Raw genomic sequence first — 16,329 nt, 5'->3', positions numbered from 1 at the left:
ACCACTAACCCAGGAACCTATCCTTGCAACAAAGCCCGTTGCCAACTCTGTCCACATATCTATTCAGGGGATACCATCATAGGGCCTAATCACATCAGCCACACTATCAGAGGCTCGTTCACCTGCGCATCTACCAATGTGATATATGCCATCATGTGCCAGCAATGCCCCTCTGCCATGTACATTGGCCAAACCGGACAGTCTCTACGTAAAAGAATGAATGGACACAAATCAGACGTCAAGAATTATAACATTCAAAAACCAGTTGGAGAACACTTCAATCTCTCTGGTCACTCGATCACAGACCTAAGAGTGGCTATACTTCAACAAAAAAGCTTCAAAAACAGACTCCAACGAGAGACTGCTGAATTGGAATTAATTTGCAAACTGGATACAATTAACTTAGGCTTGAATAGAGACTGGGAATGGATGAGTCATTACACAAAGTAAAACTATTTCCCCATGGTATTTCTCCCTCCCACCCCACCCCCCACTGTTCCTCTGATATTCTTGTTAACTGCTGGAATTAGCCTACCTGCTTGTCACCATGAAAGGTTTTCCTCCTTTCCCCCCCCTGCTGTTGGTGATGGCTTATCTTAAGTGATCACTCTCCTTACAGTGTGTATGATAAACCCATTGTTTCATGTTCTCTGTGTGTGTGTATATAAATCTCTCCTCTGTTTTTTCCACCAAATGCATCCGATGAAGTGAGCTGTAGCTCACGAAAGCTTATGCTCTAATAAATTTGTTAGTCTCTAAGGTGCCACAAGTACTCCTTTTCTTTTTGCGAATACAGACTAACACGGCTGCTACTCTGAAGGGAAACAGAGTCACTGAGAGGGGAAGTGACTTGCGCAAGATTATTCAGCAATTCAGTGGCAGAGCTGGGAACCGAACCCAGATCTCCTGGTTCCCAGTCCTGTGATGGTGCATAAAAACATTCATAATATTATAGCATTGCTTATAATAAGCAATACATTTCTATATAAAGTGAAGCACCTTCCCTAGATTCAAGACCTAATGCTCTGCCTTGTTCTGAGCATAGAACAAACACTCACAAATCCTTATTAAATATGAGATGTCTGGAAATGTTATTAATCTGATCTGCCTCACTGCTTCCCTAATCACATACATATTAAACAATGAGGATTCTTAGTCAGAGTCAATTGCAATTAAGGAGCCTGGTGCAGTTTGCTGAGCGTCCCATGCAAGGCAGCCAGCCCCCCAACATTTCTCTTGGAAACTGATGGCAATAAAAACCGAAAGGGAGTGTGAGCCTTGTTATGTTGCTCTCTAGTGTGGGTTCCAGGAGCTGTGTGCTAGTCAGCTGTGGCTTGCAGAGAAGAACGTGAATGAAAATTCTTACTTCCCCATTTTTGTTTGTACATTTAGACCCCGATCCCGTGAGGGGCCCTGCACCATGCCGGAGTCCAACTGCACTGTACTGCATGCAGGGCTGGAGCCTTAAACTTCAATGATAGCACTTAAGCACAACACTCCACTGGCCTCCATCCTCCTCCAAAGAAACAGCAGAACAAATTCTGCCTCCCTGTGCTTCCTGGAGAGTAGGGAGCATACCTGTTTCTGCCTTCATTTAGTGGCTGCACCATACAGCCTGTCTGTGACGGAGACAGGATTTATAGACAGCTCTCCTGGGTTCCATTCCAGTGATGTAAGCACAGGATTGTCCTTTTTGAATGAAGCTCACTCATGATCTTTCAAGACCATCTTTCCCTTCATAAAGAGGCCAAATTCATTGCTAGCTTAAGTAATTGGAATTTCCTTGAAATCCCAGAGCTGTGCCTAGTTACCCAAGCAGTGAGTTTGGATGGATATATCTGCCAAACCCAAAGGGTTAATAGGTGCTAAGTTAGGAAACCTCCTTTTTGACAAAGTCTGCTAACAAGACCTAAGACTTCATCGATTTACAGGGTGAAATTCTGGACAATCTAGTTAGGTTTCAAAGGCCCTACCATATTTTAGATATAGAACAATATACAGCTCTTGCATTGACTACGTCTAAACTCTTGAAAAACAGCAATTGGATTCAGAGTAGCAGCCGTGTTAGTCTGTATTCGCAAAAAGAAAAGGAGTCCTTGTGGCACCTTAGAGACTAACAAATTTATTTGAGCATAAGCTTTCGTGAGCTACAGCTCACTTCATCAGATGCATTTGATGCATCCGATGAAGTGAGCTGTAGCTCATGAAAGCTTATGCTCAAATAAATTTGTTAGTCTCTAAGGTGCCACAAGGACTCCTTTTCTTTTAGCAATTGGATTGTGCACCTTCCTGTAAATCCATGTGGAAATCACGAAACCCATCCTGAAATTCAGCAAACTCATTCAACAAAGAACATTCACTTGTTTTCTTCTTGAGAAACTCTGGACCCTGTTCTTTGTTTTCAAATGGAAGCTGGAGTGGGTTTCAAAGTAATGCTGTTTCACCTTCCTCTGAAGCATCCAATATTAGCTACTGTTGGAGATAATGCACCAGGTTGGATGGACCATTGGTCTGTGCTAGTGCGGCAATTCCTTTGTAAAATATTTTGTACTTATACAGCAATTTCATCCAGAGATCTCCAAGTGCTTAAAAAGACAATTAACAGAACAAGTAGAAAATTGTTCTTTGAAACAGTGGTAAAAAATGGTTTTTTGACAAATGCAAAAATTGTTGCAAGAGAATTTTCATTTGTTTTCATTGAATTGTTTTGATTTTCAATGAAAAACTGTATAATTTTTCTAAAGCAATAAACATTTTAGTTTATTTAGTCTAAAGTAAATAAATACTTTATTTTTTCATTTGGATGTTTTTAGTTTCCCACCCTGTTTCTTTTTTCTGTTTTTCCACTTTTCCTTTTCCTTTTTAAAACAAGGAAAGGTGGGGGAAAAACACTGAAAAACAATGACAACAAAATCCATTCATTTTTTCCAATTAAAAAAAAACACAAAAACTTCCATGGAAAGATTTGAACAATTTTTTTATTCCTTTAAAAATTTTTCACAGAAAATACTTATATTTTTGGCTGGCTCCAGTTATTCTTGATTATTGCCAATTTGCCCCAAGATCACCCAGCAAATCAGTGACAGAACCAGGAAGTAAACTAAGCTTGCTGGACTCCCAGCCATCAGCTCAGTCCACCAAACAAGACCTGCCCCTTCCCCCGATTCCCATGAGTAGCTGTTGCAGCTTTACAACTAAAGTCAATCATTGACTCATCGTACATCCTAAATGCGGCATCTCTTCTTGGCTGGCGTACAGGCATCTTCTAACCTCTGCTTCCCTTTGCAAACTTCCAGCCTTTGCCTCCTGGGTATTGTTCCCTGAGGGTTGCAATGGGAACCTCCTACTTAATGATTTGACCTGCTATGTCACAGAGATGGGTGGGTTCCAGCTACCAACACAACACTAAAAGCTGGGAATGGCTCTTGTATTCTGCTCAGCACTCCACCAGTTAATATTCATCTTTTTATTTAATTTGATCAGTGAAACCTTCTCTGGGGTCATGAACTGGTTACTTCTGCAAGTAAGAGAATCTTGTATCCAATTACATTCTGCAACTCGTGAACACACCTCTGTCAAATCAGGGAGTGGAATGCAGACTGGGTGAAATTTGCCCTGGGGCAGAGGAACAGCACTAGGCACATCCACCACTTAAATCCTGTGTAAACCCTATTTTGAGGTCTAAAGTGGTGCATTGGCCTTAACCTGGCTCTCTGCACAAGGGTGAATGTCACCCACTCACTGCTTTTGGCCCTGATTCAGCAACATGCTTAAACAAGTGCTAGACTTTAAGTATCTGCTTAATGTTGTACTGAATAGCGTTGGATTTAAGCACCTGCTTAAAGTTAAGCATGTGCTTAAATGTTTTGCTATATTATTTGCTGAGAGGATATCTGGCTGTGGATCCCATCTCATCTCTCCATTCTCCCCCCCCCCCTTCTTCAGAGGGGGAACAGCTCACAGCCATTGACAGTGAAGGGGGCACTGTTGTCATCTGGCAAAAAAAAAATATGCCAGAGCCATAACAGTGTAGAAACTGTTGTTATTGAAATAAAACTGATTGGATTGTGAGTTCCATTAAGTAAGTAATTTACAAAGAAACTAAAAACTACCAAACAGTTTAATCATATACTAAAAAGACCAGAACAAGCTAATAAAAATGAAACATAATGAGGGGGAAAAACATCCCCAACCAGCTGCACTTGTTTTGGAAACTATAAAATAGATTGGGCATCATGTTTTGGGCCACATCCTCAGCCACGGTAAAATTAAGTAGGGCTCCAGTTCTGCTCTTAGATATTTGACTTCAATGGGAGATTAATTAATGCAGCTGGGAGTAGAATTTAACCCAGGGCCTGTATGAAAAATTCATATTTTGATTTTCACACACCTTCTACACTTTGCCAAAGTTCAGAGGTAACAGATGTTGGGAGGTTATGGGGAAAGGATTGATTCAGGCCCATGTGTAACTAATTTGAGATTCACCTCTGTGTGTAATTAGGGTGAAAGTGTCCCAATAACCTGCTCATCTGTTGTTCAGGTCACACTCAGTGGTTCAGTTCTGAGAATCTGGGAACGAGCGACAGGGGACGGATCACTTGGTGATTAACTGTTCTGTTCATTCCCTCTGGGGCACCTGGCATTGGCTGCTGTCAGAAGACAGGATACTGGGCTAGATGGATCTTTGGTCTGACCCAATCTGACCGCTCTTATGTTCTTATGAGAGTGGAAGTACAAATCTTTACTAGCTGCTTCTAGAAACAATACAGAGGGTGACACTCAGCAATGTATAGAGAAGCCAAAAGAAGTTTGATTCAACACTTCTGTCCTGTGAACAGGACTTAAGAGCTGCAGATGCTTAGTGCTGGCCCCTCTGCTTAGGGATGAATTTCATCTAAAGGCTTATCCACCACTGCCCATTAGTTTATACCTCACATTATCTCTTTAGTTTACCTGTCACATGCCAATGGCATTCTTCTTATCATCATTCCTATATCACTTGTGCTTTGGACCCAGCTCCACCTCCTGCCCTCCAAAAGTTGTGTCATTACAAACACAGTGCAAAGAGGGAGCACGTTATTGCCACTGTGATTTGCAAGCATCTTATATTCATTTTGTACTGGTGTAAGTGATTCCACAAGGTTCGGGGACATGAAGAATCAGGCCCGTTGTGTCAATTTCAGCCAAGTCTGTCCTTAGGGACAAGTAATTGACCTATCTCTGCCTCCCCCCAGGCCCCCGCAGTTCTCTAAAATGAAATGAAAATCTGCAATCAATATTATGTTGATAATTTGCAGTTAGAGGAGGTAAAAATGAACGGCTTGCAAATATTAGTGCCAGGTGAATTCACTTAGTGTTTTCTGCATTTCATCTTAGACTGTGGCCTTTCCACTATCAGGGCATTCAAATTAAATCAAAGTGCAGGAGATGAAAACCAGCTGACTCTAGGTTAAACCCACCATCCAGGGGAAAAGTATGTATATTACTGCTTCTGGGTTCTCTGATCAGGAAGGAAAAGAGAATATTGATGTTGGTAGAAGGATCTTCAAGTCTATATGGATTATATTCACCCCAATGCAGGGAGCCAGTAGAGTACCTATGCTCCATTTAAATCCTACTGTGTGAGTGCTAAGAATTATGCCATTGGCATGGGACTGGCAAATTAAAGAGATAATTCACCTATGTTTAAGTGGGACTTAAGTAATTCATTGGACCTCTGCACAGGGATAAATTTCATCCAATATGGATAATAAGAAACAACCTGTATTTTGAGATCTGACCAATCTGATGCTAATGGCTATTCCACAACCCAGGAAAAATAAATTTAAGAGTTTAATTTAGTCTCTTCAGGTTTATCAGTGGTTTCTGAAAGAGAAGAGGTATAAATGTAGATATCAGGTCTTGTCTTCAGCTAGTATAAATTTGCATAGCTTCATGGAAATATCAGACCTGGGTCTTTCAGACACTATTACTGAGACAATTATTTTCATTTAAAGCAAAACACCAGCTGCTCCATAACCCACTGGCAATTCCATGAGTATATGTAGTGCATAGGGTCATATTATATTATACCATCATATTAAGATGAGCTGGTTCATGGGTACATGAGTGTGATTGCTCTACAATGGATGTAATCAGAGCTACTAAATGGTGTGCCATGTGCCAGAGGGTTTTACTGTTAGTACCAAATAGATACTGTCCCCAATGATATCATGTTGTGGTTTTACATACAAGAAAGAGGAAGGTTCCACAAATGCCAGAAAGGCAGGGTCCCATAGTCAAAGTAAGCAAAAGTTAGCAAAAGACTGAGAATCAGGACACTTGAATTCTAATCTCAGCGATACCAAAGTTTTGTGATGCAGCTTTTGATAGCCTTCACCCCCCTGTGTCTTCTTTTCCCCATCTGTAAAATTATAACTCTCATGTACCTTTCTCGTAAGGTGTTTATGAAGATTACGTAGATAAAGCACCCAGGAAACTGTTGGTGCTATACAATAATAATAAAATATACACACTTTTAACACATGCATGTATTTCCACTGGAAACCTGGCTCTAAGTGTTATACTCATCCAATCAGGAAACAGAATCAGTGCCATGTGGGTGATATACCAAATCAAAACCAAATAACACAGCTTGAATTTTTAATTCTGAATATCAAACTTCTGTCAGTGAACAGCTTGCAGATGAACTACAGGTGAGGAATTGTGTGCTGTCTTTTTTCTGTCAATAATTTAAAATAACAAATAAGTCTGAGAAAAATCACAAGCTGTTTGCGGACAATTCATGAACCAAAAAAAGAAGTGAAATAATTGAAAAAGTAGTAGATAAATTATCCTCCGCAAATTAATCCCTTCTCTAGTGATAGATAAATCAAACTGAAAAAAATATATACAAATGCCTGCAACTCAAACCTTCTGACTTTTGAATAGAGGGGGCATTTTTTGCTGTTGTTTCATACATATTTATTTCAAATGAATAAAATAGTTTGAAGAAGAAAAAATACAACCTTAAATATGATCACATTGCTGGGAAGGACTCTAAACGTTTTTCTTGTTTTTTTTTTCTTTTTTGACAAAATAAATAAATTAATCTCCTTTTGACAGCCTCACAGCATATGGTCAAGGAAAAGGCCACTTTATTAACAGTTCTTTCCCTACCCTACTGGCTATTGAGAGAGGTGATAAGTACAGGCGCCTCACAGCTGGTACTAAAAGGACGCAGAAGCAGGCAAAAAAATTATATAGTCAGTCTTGCTAAATTAGTTTACCTAAAATTGTATGTGTGAGTGATTTTAATCAAAATCTAATTTCCCCTCTTTTTAGAGTAACTGAAATGAGATTTTTCTAATTTACTTTTTGCGGTTCAAGTTTCTCATAATTCTTCTATGGTCGTGACAGCACCGTGAAAAGCGTCCGCTGCTACAAAGCATTAAAAAAAATTAGATTTTCAAATTGATGTGCTAAATTAAAAATGTTTAATGTTTCTCATCAAAGGCACAGGAGTATGCAATGGGGCCTTCAGTACAGTTAGAGGCACAAGACTTTTTTTTTTTTTCATCTGTTTCTTCAAATCATATCCCAGGGCAACTCTGCTGTGAAAATTAACAAGCTACAAGCAAAGTAAGTGTTGTAAAACAGTGTCTTCAGAGAAGATACCTTTTAATTTCCTTCCCCCACCCCCACCAATGTGACCTTAAAGATGTCATAATAAAAATAGATGCTGTGCCCTGTTTCTTTCTTACTTTAGATGGAGTTTTGCTGGTTTCTTTCAGGGCATCTGAGCCTCGGAGTGATTTTAATTCTCTGGGCCTGGCTTGCTAATTCCCATGTTTTAGGAAATCACATTATTTTTGTAAATTGACTAAAGTTATTATTACATTCAAATCTAGGCTTCTGACCTTGCTGGCTTCCTGCTAAGCGGCTCTGAGCTGGGATGGGAATACTTGATCAGCTGCTGACGTGTGTATGTGTGTTTTGGGAAGTTTCTTGCAGAAAGCAGGAGGCTTGCACGTTAGAATAAACTTTCTAGCCAACCAGATTGTTCAAACTGTCAGATTGGCTTCTACTATCACATGACAATATAAGAAAAATGGCCACATGGAGTGAACTTGCAGGTATTATAATACTAACTCTTAGCACTTATTCAGTTTATTATTATTATTATTGTGATTGTTGTTATTAATGGCAGTAGCACTCATATGCACCAGTCAGGATCAGGGCATCATTGTGCTGGCTGATGTATACATGAGTTTTATAGTTCCTGCCCCAAAGAATTTACTGTATAAGACTCTAGTTCTACAAAGACTTAACAATGTGTATAACTTTATCCAGTGGAACTCATCACCTGAGTAGAATTATGCCAGGGGGTAAGTGTTTGCAAGATTGGGATTTGATTTAGGACAGGGGCCAATCAAACTCCCACTGATGTCAGTGGAAAGACTCTTGTTGAATCAGTATAGTCAATTCTATCATGAATGTTTATATTTAGTGTTTTCCCTAAAGCCTCAGCTCCTGGAGTCATGTGATTATGCGAGACTCTTAGCTTTCATTAACAAGATGTACATTTATAGCACTCACTGCAGAGAAAAGCTTGAAGTTGTGACACCTAAGGGCTCAAAAGCTAGAAGAAGCCCAAAAATATTATTAAAAAAAAGCTTATGATTTTTAAGCCAATCTCATGATTTTGTTGAAGAACTGACTCATAGTTGGTAGTGCTATTGACCACAGTGCATTTAGAAGGATGGGTGAGGGTAACTGTAATGAATCTTCATACATGATCCTAACTTGGCTTCAAATTATTTTAAAAAAGATAAACAAGTAAGTAAGCAAATACCAGCAATCCCCACTGGCCCTCTCCCCAGCCACAGATTTTTGTTCAGTCATTGCATTAATTCCAAGTGAGAAACACATTTACTATATTTGAATAAACATAATTGCTTTGACAATTTAAACACAATTTCTGGCTGCCTAGGCCAAGCAGGAGCAACACCTTCCGGTGAGACAAGTGCAGCCAGATGGAGTGCTATGTATTCCTGAAAGCCAAGCCATACAAGAGAGATGTAAGGAGTGACCCACTGCTTCATTACATGCCCAAATGCACCACTAGTATGGTAAGGAACCAGGCAGCACAGAAATCACTGGATACGGCAGACTTGAGACCAGTGAGCCATCCAGAGATGGACTGGAGGGCAGCTTTGGACCTGGTGCTAATGCTCTGATTCAAGACAGAACTTAGGCATGCAACACGCTTAACTGAAAGCACGTGAGTAATCTTATCCTGTTCAGCAAAGCACTTATTTAAGCATATGCATAAGTTCCATGGGAACTTGAAGTCACTTGGAATTCAATATGTGCTGAAGTGCTTTGCTGAACGGGTGCCCCACTGAAGAATTAGGGCCTGTTCCAGAGTCTGTCGAACTCAGTGAAAGTCTTTCCCTTGAGTTCAATGGGCTTTGGACCACTTAATGGTGAATTATCCCTGTGTTGGAAACTCGACTCTGCTTGCCTTTGTCTATTAACTTTTTCCTGCCATTTGCTTTCCCTTTGTTCTGAATCCCAACAGAATCTCCTTTACTCACCAGGTTGATCCCTTCTGTAAAGGATCCTGATGCATGAGCACTTTTCCAGTGAATTTTCAGTGAGTCCCCTGTCACCAACCAGGAGCTTCCTATACACATTGTGTGTCTTTGTTCTTTTGCAGAGTCTTAAAGCTTGTGGACAGCCCGTGTAGTGTCCACTTTGTAATTCTCTTATTTTGAAGTCTGTAATTGTTTCTTCCCCATATAAGTTTTACTTACCAGAATCCATTTGATTACACAATGGCTGGAGTAACAGAGCCAGTAGTATTTCCTGTGTAGCTAACCATAATAATGATAAAAAATAATGTCAGTGAATAGGAAAAATCTATTAAGATTCTCAGTTTTCCCTGGCAAAACTAAAATAAATCTACTTAAACTGTTCTGTATCCAAGGAGAAAATAAACAATAAACTTGCTCAACAAGCTGAGCGTTGTGATGCCATCACTCCCCAGAAGTGACAAATGGAGGCCAGAGCTGCTGTGTCTATACTCTGAGGATCTGGGGTAAATGGCTTTGCCTTCTCTTATCATTTCCTACAATCAGCCATCAATTGCTGACACTTTCTATGTGGTTTGGAATAGTTGGTTTGGCTTCAAGGTAGCCACAAAACCCACCCTGGGCCAAGCAGGACAGCAGTGAAATGGCCACAGCGTTCTCCCCCTCCACTATAGTGGGTGACTGGCATCTGCAGAGTGCCTGAAAAGGCAGATAGAGCATCTAGCCCATCACTGGGCTTCTCTTGTTTGTGAGATTCTAGGCTGGGATTTTCAAAAGAATTCTAAGGGAGGTTAGTGGCCAGATTTTCAAAGTATTTAGGAGCCTAAAGATGCAGATAGATGTCTAGTAGGATTTGCAAAAGTGCTGAGGTTTCTAACTAAGGTGCTTTCGTAAGTCTCACTAGGCACCTATCTGCATCTTTAGGCTCCTACTATTTGCAATTCTGGCCCTCGCTACCCCTTCCTATTGAATTGTATTGGGATTTGGGTGCCTAACTCCCTTAGGCTGCTTTGAAAATTTGACCCCTACTTTCTTTGGTGTTTCTATAGTACCTTTGCCCCCAAGGTGCTTTTCGTGTTTGATCCTTGGCCCATTGTAGTCAATGGAAAAGATCACATTAACTTCGGAGGTCTTTGAGTCAGACCTTTGGAGACCAAAGATCTGATTCTCAGGGGCATGGTGACATCTTTGTATCACTTCACCAATGCAACGCAACTCTAAAGCCACCTGATCCTGCAACTGAAGGATTTCCCTTGCATAAGGGAATCCTCTAGGTACAGCAGAGCTGCTCTGATAACATCTATGACACCCCTCTCCTGGCTGCCAACTCAGGAGAATATAGGTAGGCAAGAAAGGGTATAACTGGGGCTTACTTGTGCCTAATTATTCCCAGCTCCTGGAATAGTCCTTTGGGAATGCTGGTCATTTTCACAGATTAGAGCAGCCTTTAGATTGCTGTAATTTCTCACTCTGGACCAGATTGCCTTTCATATGACTCCAGGGTCAGGGAATGAAAAGGTGCTCCCATCTCATGCTGTATTCACCAACTGCAGCTCAGAATCTGTGTGTGTGTGTGTACAAGGCTTATCAGTTCAATGTGCATTAAAATGTAGCCATTTCTGCAGCCCTCTCTTGTGCTAAACAATTGCAGAACTATCAGGATAGTTTAGTTTATTTGGGGGTGGTGTTGGCCTGAAACATGTTTTTAGCTACAGCTGTCAAGAGGATATTAGCTTAATTGTGTCAATGGTATATTCTGTTGCAATAATTCCTACCCAAGAAAGAGGTGTGAATTCAGAGTCACTCTTCAAACTTTTTATTCCTAACGCTCTGCAAGCACAACACAGCTCAGCACAGCCTATCTGATGCACAAAGAGAGTGAGAGTAGGAGATACATACACATGAGTTCTCTTTATGCCATTCACAATCTGCATACAGTACATCCTCCTGCTAGTAATAATTCTAATCTACTCATGTAAAACCTCCAGAAATAGTGTTATGCTTCAGCGGAGTGAGATAAAAATAAAAATGCCAGACACGAGCTGCAGAAAAAGCAGCAGAACAGATTCTCTCTCATTTATCTGAGAGTCGAAAAGTTGGGGTGATGTGGAAAATGTAGGATACTGCCCGGGCCCAAGAAGGAAGGGTTGGTGTCTTCTTATTTCAGAACCATGGATCATTGACATTATTTGGTGGCGGGAGAAGAGCACCTTTAATACTAATGGATCTGGAATGAGCATCCATGATTAAATTCCAATAACACCTGAAGATAATTTGAAAGGTGTAGTAGCAGAAAATTAAACCCTGTAAAATGCTGTCTAGCAAATTGAAAGACATAATTGATTATATTAGCTCATTTTCAAAATTAAGTGCTGCTAATTGCCAGAGATAGCATTTATTTGGTGCAGTTACTGTATCTAGCCAGCTGAGCAAAGTTTACAGTATTGACAGGCAACTGAGCCAAAATTGCCCAGTGTTTATTCCTTCTTCTTCTTCTTCTTTGCAAAGGGTGGGAATTGGTTAGAAGATGACCTTTATATTATCCACTTCCATTTGCAGGTGAAATGCACAGAGGAGGCCTACACATCACTGAAATCTCATGTAAACACTCAAAAGGGCCTTAGGTGGTGCGTAGTTCTCTACATAGGGGTGCTTTCACCCAGAATCTGGGACAATTTTTTTTAAAAGTAGAGGCCCATTTCCATGTGCAAACATTTGTGTGCCTGAATGGCGATTTGCACTTGCAATCACTTGCCTGCCACACACAATTGTGGTAATTGCATGTGCAAATAGAGCTACATAGTTGTGCCTGCAAATGCACATCTCATTTTAAACAATTATGCCCCAATAAATAGTATCATGTGAAACTTTCATTATGAAACCAGAAATCAGCTCATTACACATATCTGTGGTGTCTTTTCTGCAGGTTTACTTATGACAAGTCTGATGCTTTGGTCAGGTTTGTGTAGGCCTGGCTTGACATTAGTAACTTGCCTTATTTCTTAGTGGCCCATGATTGGAGAGGTGAATGGAAGGTTAAGTAGTCATAACAAGCAGTATGCTGGAGTCAGAATGGTTAGCTACGATCAGCAAGAACATCCTGGTATTAGTAAACAAGCTTAAATGTAAGATAAGGTAGAGGTCAGGTATGCATGGACAAAGCATACTGTACAGGCATTGGCTTCTACAAAGTAACCAAGCCAATTCCAAAATGTGTGATGAGATGTATAGTAACTGCAATGTGATGTGTAAAGTTATAGAAAGGAAAAGTTTTTCTGTGTAACTTTGGATGTGTTGTGCGCCCTATACCCACTCCCTATGCTTGAGTCTGATCAACTCATTGTGGCTTTCCTGTATACCAAATATAGACACCCGAGTGACAAAATCTGGAGTCGAACTGAGTTCTTGGGAAGCTGAGTGGAAAGAGATCTTGGAGGGAATCCCAACATAGTGTGCCAGGACTTGGATCCATTCATCTGGAGCAGGTAACTCATGGTTTATTATATGTGTAGCTTTGCTGTCAGTGATTGCATGCAAGCAGCTTAGCAGTGGTATTGGAAGGGTTCAAATTTGAGGAGGTTTCCAGGGTACTGGAGGAGTGGGTTAGATCTAAAGGAGGTCCCTGTGGACTCCCTGGGAAGTGATAGAGGGGAGACTGGGACCGGATGGAAAAGGAACTCCAACGAATAGTATTAGATGAGAAATGGGGGTAGTGGGGAGAAGCATGTGATTAAACTGTAGTAGAGAAATGCAGTAGCATAAAGGAAATAGAGGAAGGTACTTTGGATCTCTATGTAAAAGAATGCTTAACAAACCACAACAAAGGTCTGTTAAATGCACTAAAACTTTAAAGAATAAGATCCAGGGGCACCCATGGAGAGAACAGCAACTGTAACTAAAGAATGAGTGCAAAAATAAATGAATAAATAAACCACAAAGATAAGCTCAGATTAACCAAGAGAAATCGGCTGAGAAATGTGTCACTTTGGGAGATAAGTATGCGATTTAAGGCAAGAGAGTGAGGAGTTCAAGGGAGCATTTGTGAAGACATTAAAAACTTCACAGAGTGCTGAAAGGATTAAGCAGGCTGGTGTAGTAAAGGTATTGGCGGTAACATTAAATAAGAAGGGAAAAAAATGCTTGGTTTGATAATAAAACCTGGTTAGGGCAGTATAACTCAGAGTAGTCTTACCTGGTGAAACCCTGGAAGTCAAACACATTTTCAAGGAGAGGTCAGACGGCGATGACCTACCAGCACTATGCTTTTGTCCTCAAAATCCTTTATATCCATTCTGAAGGAAAATGGGCCCCTTTCCCAAAGGAATGGTCTGTAAATAATCAATTGTAAACTACCGCTGTAGGCAGAGAGACAATCTGATTTGAATCATTTAACTATGGACAATTTAGTCAAACTCACTAAAAGGAAATAAGGGATTTCCATTGAACTTGGATGCCTCTGAATGTACAAGTAATGAATGTAATCTAGGTTTAGTTATGTAAAAAGTAGTTAGAGCAACACCATGGGTACTGAGCAAAATATTTAAAAACATGTAGTGTATATTGTAAAAAGGGTAAAACAAATGTAAATAAGACATGCTATTTAATTGAATATTATAGAGACTCCAAAGAGGTGCCACAATAGGTTGTGTTTCCTTTTTCACATGGCTGTCTGTTTGGAAGCAGAAACCAACACAGCACCAAGAAAGATCAGTGAATATTAGAAACGCAGCTTAACCATTAACAATCTTATTCAAAAGTTCTGTTTAACTGTGATGTAAAATAAATATTATTAGGAAGTAAAAACCTATATGGTAGCATTTTATAAATGGCAAAAGAATAATTGCATTAAAATTATGCAATTGTATAAAAGATTGAAATGGCCTAGATTGGAAACCAATCAACTGATCGCTTAAGGTTAAATTTATTAAGGAAATATTGTTTAATAATATTAATGAGCAAATATTGCAGCCAGAATTAGCATCTAGAGTGTTGTACTTTGAAAATCAACAAAGCAAAGAATTCACTGATAAAGAGCTTTTAACTATTTTATATGTGATATTGTAAATGTTTTTTTAAATGTACAAGATAAAGTTAATTTCCTATTATGAAAGATACAAGACAAAAAAAAAGACATATGGGAACTATATGCTATATAAAGTCAAAGAGGCCTTCAGTGATATAGAACAAGGAAGGTTGCCCTCTTTTATCACCGCAGGAAAGTTAAAAATTTGGTACAAGGGAGGTAATGCTAATTAGTACAGGGTATGAAAATGAACAAGGGTCCAACACTATGAAGTTTGTGGGGAAAAACCCCAAACCCAACCTTGGTCAGTGTGTTACCAGTGAAAGCACTAGAAAGCACTACAACTTATGGTATGGAAGAAGTTTGTTTTCTCGCCTCAAATACTGTTGCAAGAGAATGCAAGGTCTGGAAAGCTCCAGACTTGTACTGCTGTTTGCACTTGGGGACACTTACATGTGCAGGTGAAATGTCTTACAGACAGAGTTGCTGACATATGCATTCACTCTGAGGGAACAGTCTCCAAATTGCACACTACGGTTGAGATGCTGGGATGTTGGTAAAGTAAAAACTAACAAATATTGTGTGATGGATGAAAAGGACCACTTCTGGTATGGACTCAGGGAATGTTATTTTAGTTGACCTATGTTCTGTTTCACACCTAAGTTTCCTGTGGTAATAAATTGAAAGAGTTTTATATTTTGTGCCAGTTTTTCATAATATAATTAAAATAAAAGCAGAGTTAAAATGACAGAAGATTGCTTTAAAGCTTATAATGTGGTATTACACTCTGGTGGACTATACCAGAGGAGGTGAACTTCATAGCCCTTCAGCAGGGGTTAATTTCATTGGGAGCCATGCTCCTAAATTCCTTAGCTCCTTTCAGAATTCCAGCTCAAGGGACTTGGGAGAGCAGGAGTTGTTTGGGCCTCATCCCATGCAGAGGTTTTCACTTGACTGTAGAAATAAAATCCTTTAAAAATCTCTTGGCATCCACTGTGCATTTGTTCTGATACAGACAGGGTTTCTCTTTCCTGAACCTGCAAAGTACAGTAATTAATAACACCTGGAACAGGCCTTGTTAAAGATTTAGGGAGGATTAAGTCTCCTGTGGAAATGAATAAGAAAGAGAGAAAAGAATCCCCATGGGGAAATAAGCAGTGAGTGGGATGTCTGCCTCTTCCTGGCGAATGAGCATCATTTGCTTTTCATGTCCAAACCAGAAGCTTCCACTGAATGATGAAAATCAATTGTTGACATGCAAGAAGAAATATGGATTAAATTTATAACTGTGTTTAGAGCATCAGGGGATGAATTAGCCTAATTGGTGTATTAGTCTCAGTTACACAGAGTAATCACCACAGGCTGCTTCTGTTTTCGTTAGAAATTTAATTAAGTTGATCAATGTTTGGCTTCTTCACCCCCATTTTCCAGCATCTCCACAAGCATTCTTTTGTTTAATCAATATTTTTTTAGTGGGGTGGAGAGGAAGCTCTTTTGACTATATTCCGTTTTTAATTTTTTCTCTCGGCGTGGTTCTGTACTTCAATCTCTGCTTATCTAAAATCTGTTGCAAAGTTGCTGCTCCAAACTCCACAGTAAACTGCAGTGCAGCCTGTTGTCCCAGTCTGCACTTCTTGCTGGAGAAGGAATTGATGGTTTATGGAATAGAGAACGGAGCAGGTTAGGGTATGTCAACACTGCAATTAAACTCCAGCAGCTGGTCCATGTCAG

At 39.9% G+C, this 16,329-nt stretch overlaps 1 long non-coding RNA gene across 1 annotated transcript in view; it reads left to right on the top strand.

The window, feature by feature from the left end:
* LOC119848789 overlaps window positions 1-16,329 on the top strand; it is a 110,618-nt gene that overhangs the window by 86,673 nt on the left and 7,616 nt on the right. The window contains exon 3 of the long non-coding RNA XR_005290338.2: window positions 12,944-13,060. This is a non-coding gene — a long non-coding RNA (uncharacterized LOC119848789). The remainder of the gene's footprint in view (window positions 1-12,943; window positions 13,061-16,329) is intronic.

Source organism: Dermochelys coriacea, chromosome 26, assembly GCF_009764565.3.
Source record: "Dermochelys coriacea isolate rDerCor1 chromosome 26, rDerCor1.pri.v4, whole genome shotgun sequence".
NCBI classification, from domain to species: Eukaryota; Metazoa; Chordata; order Testudines; family Dermochelyidae; genus Dermochelys; species Dermochelys coriacea.
Note: the sequence above shows the minus strand (reverse complement) of the source record. Positions and strands in the feature narration are given on the sequence as shown.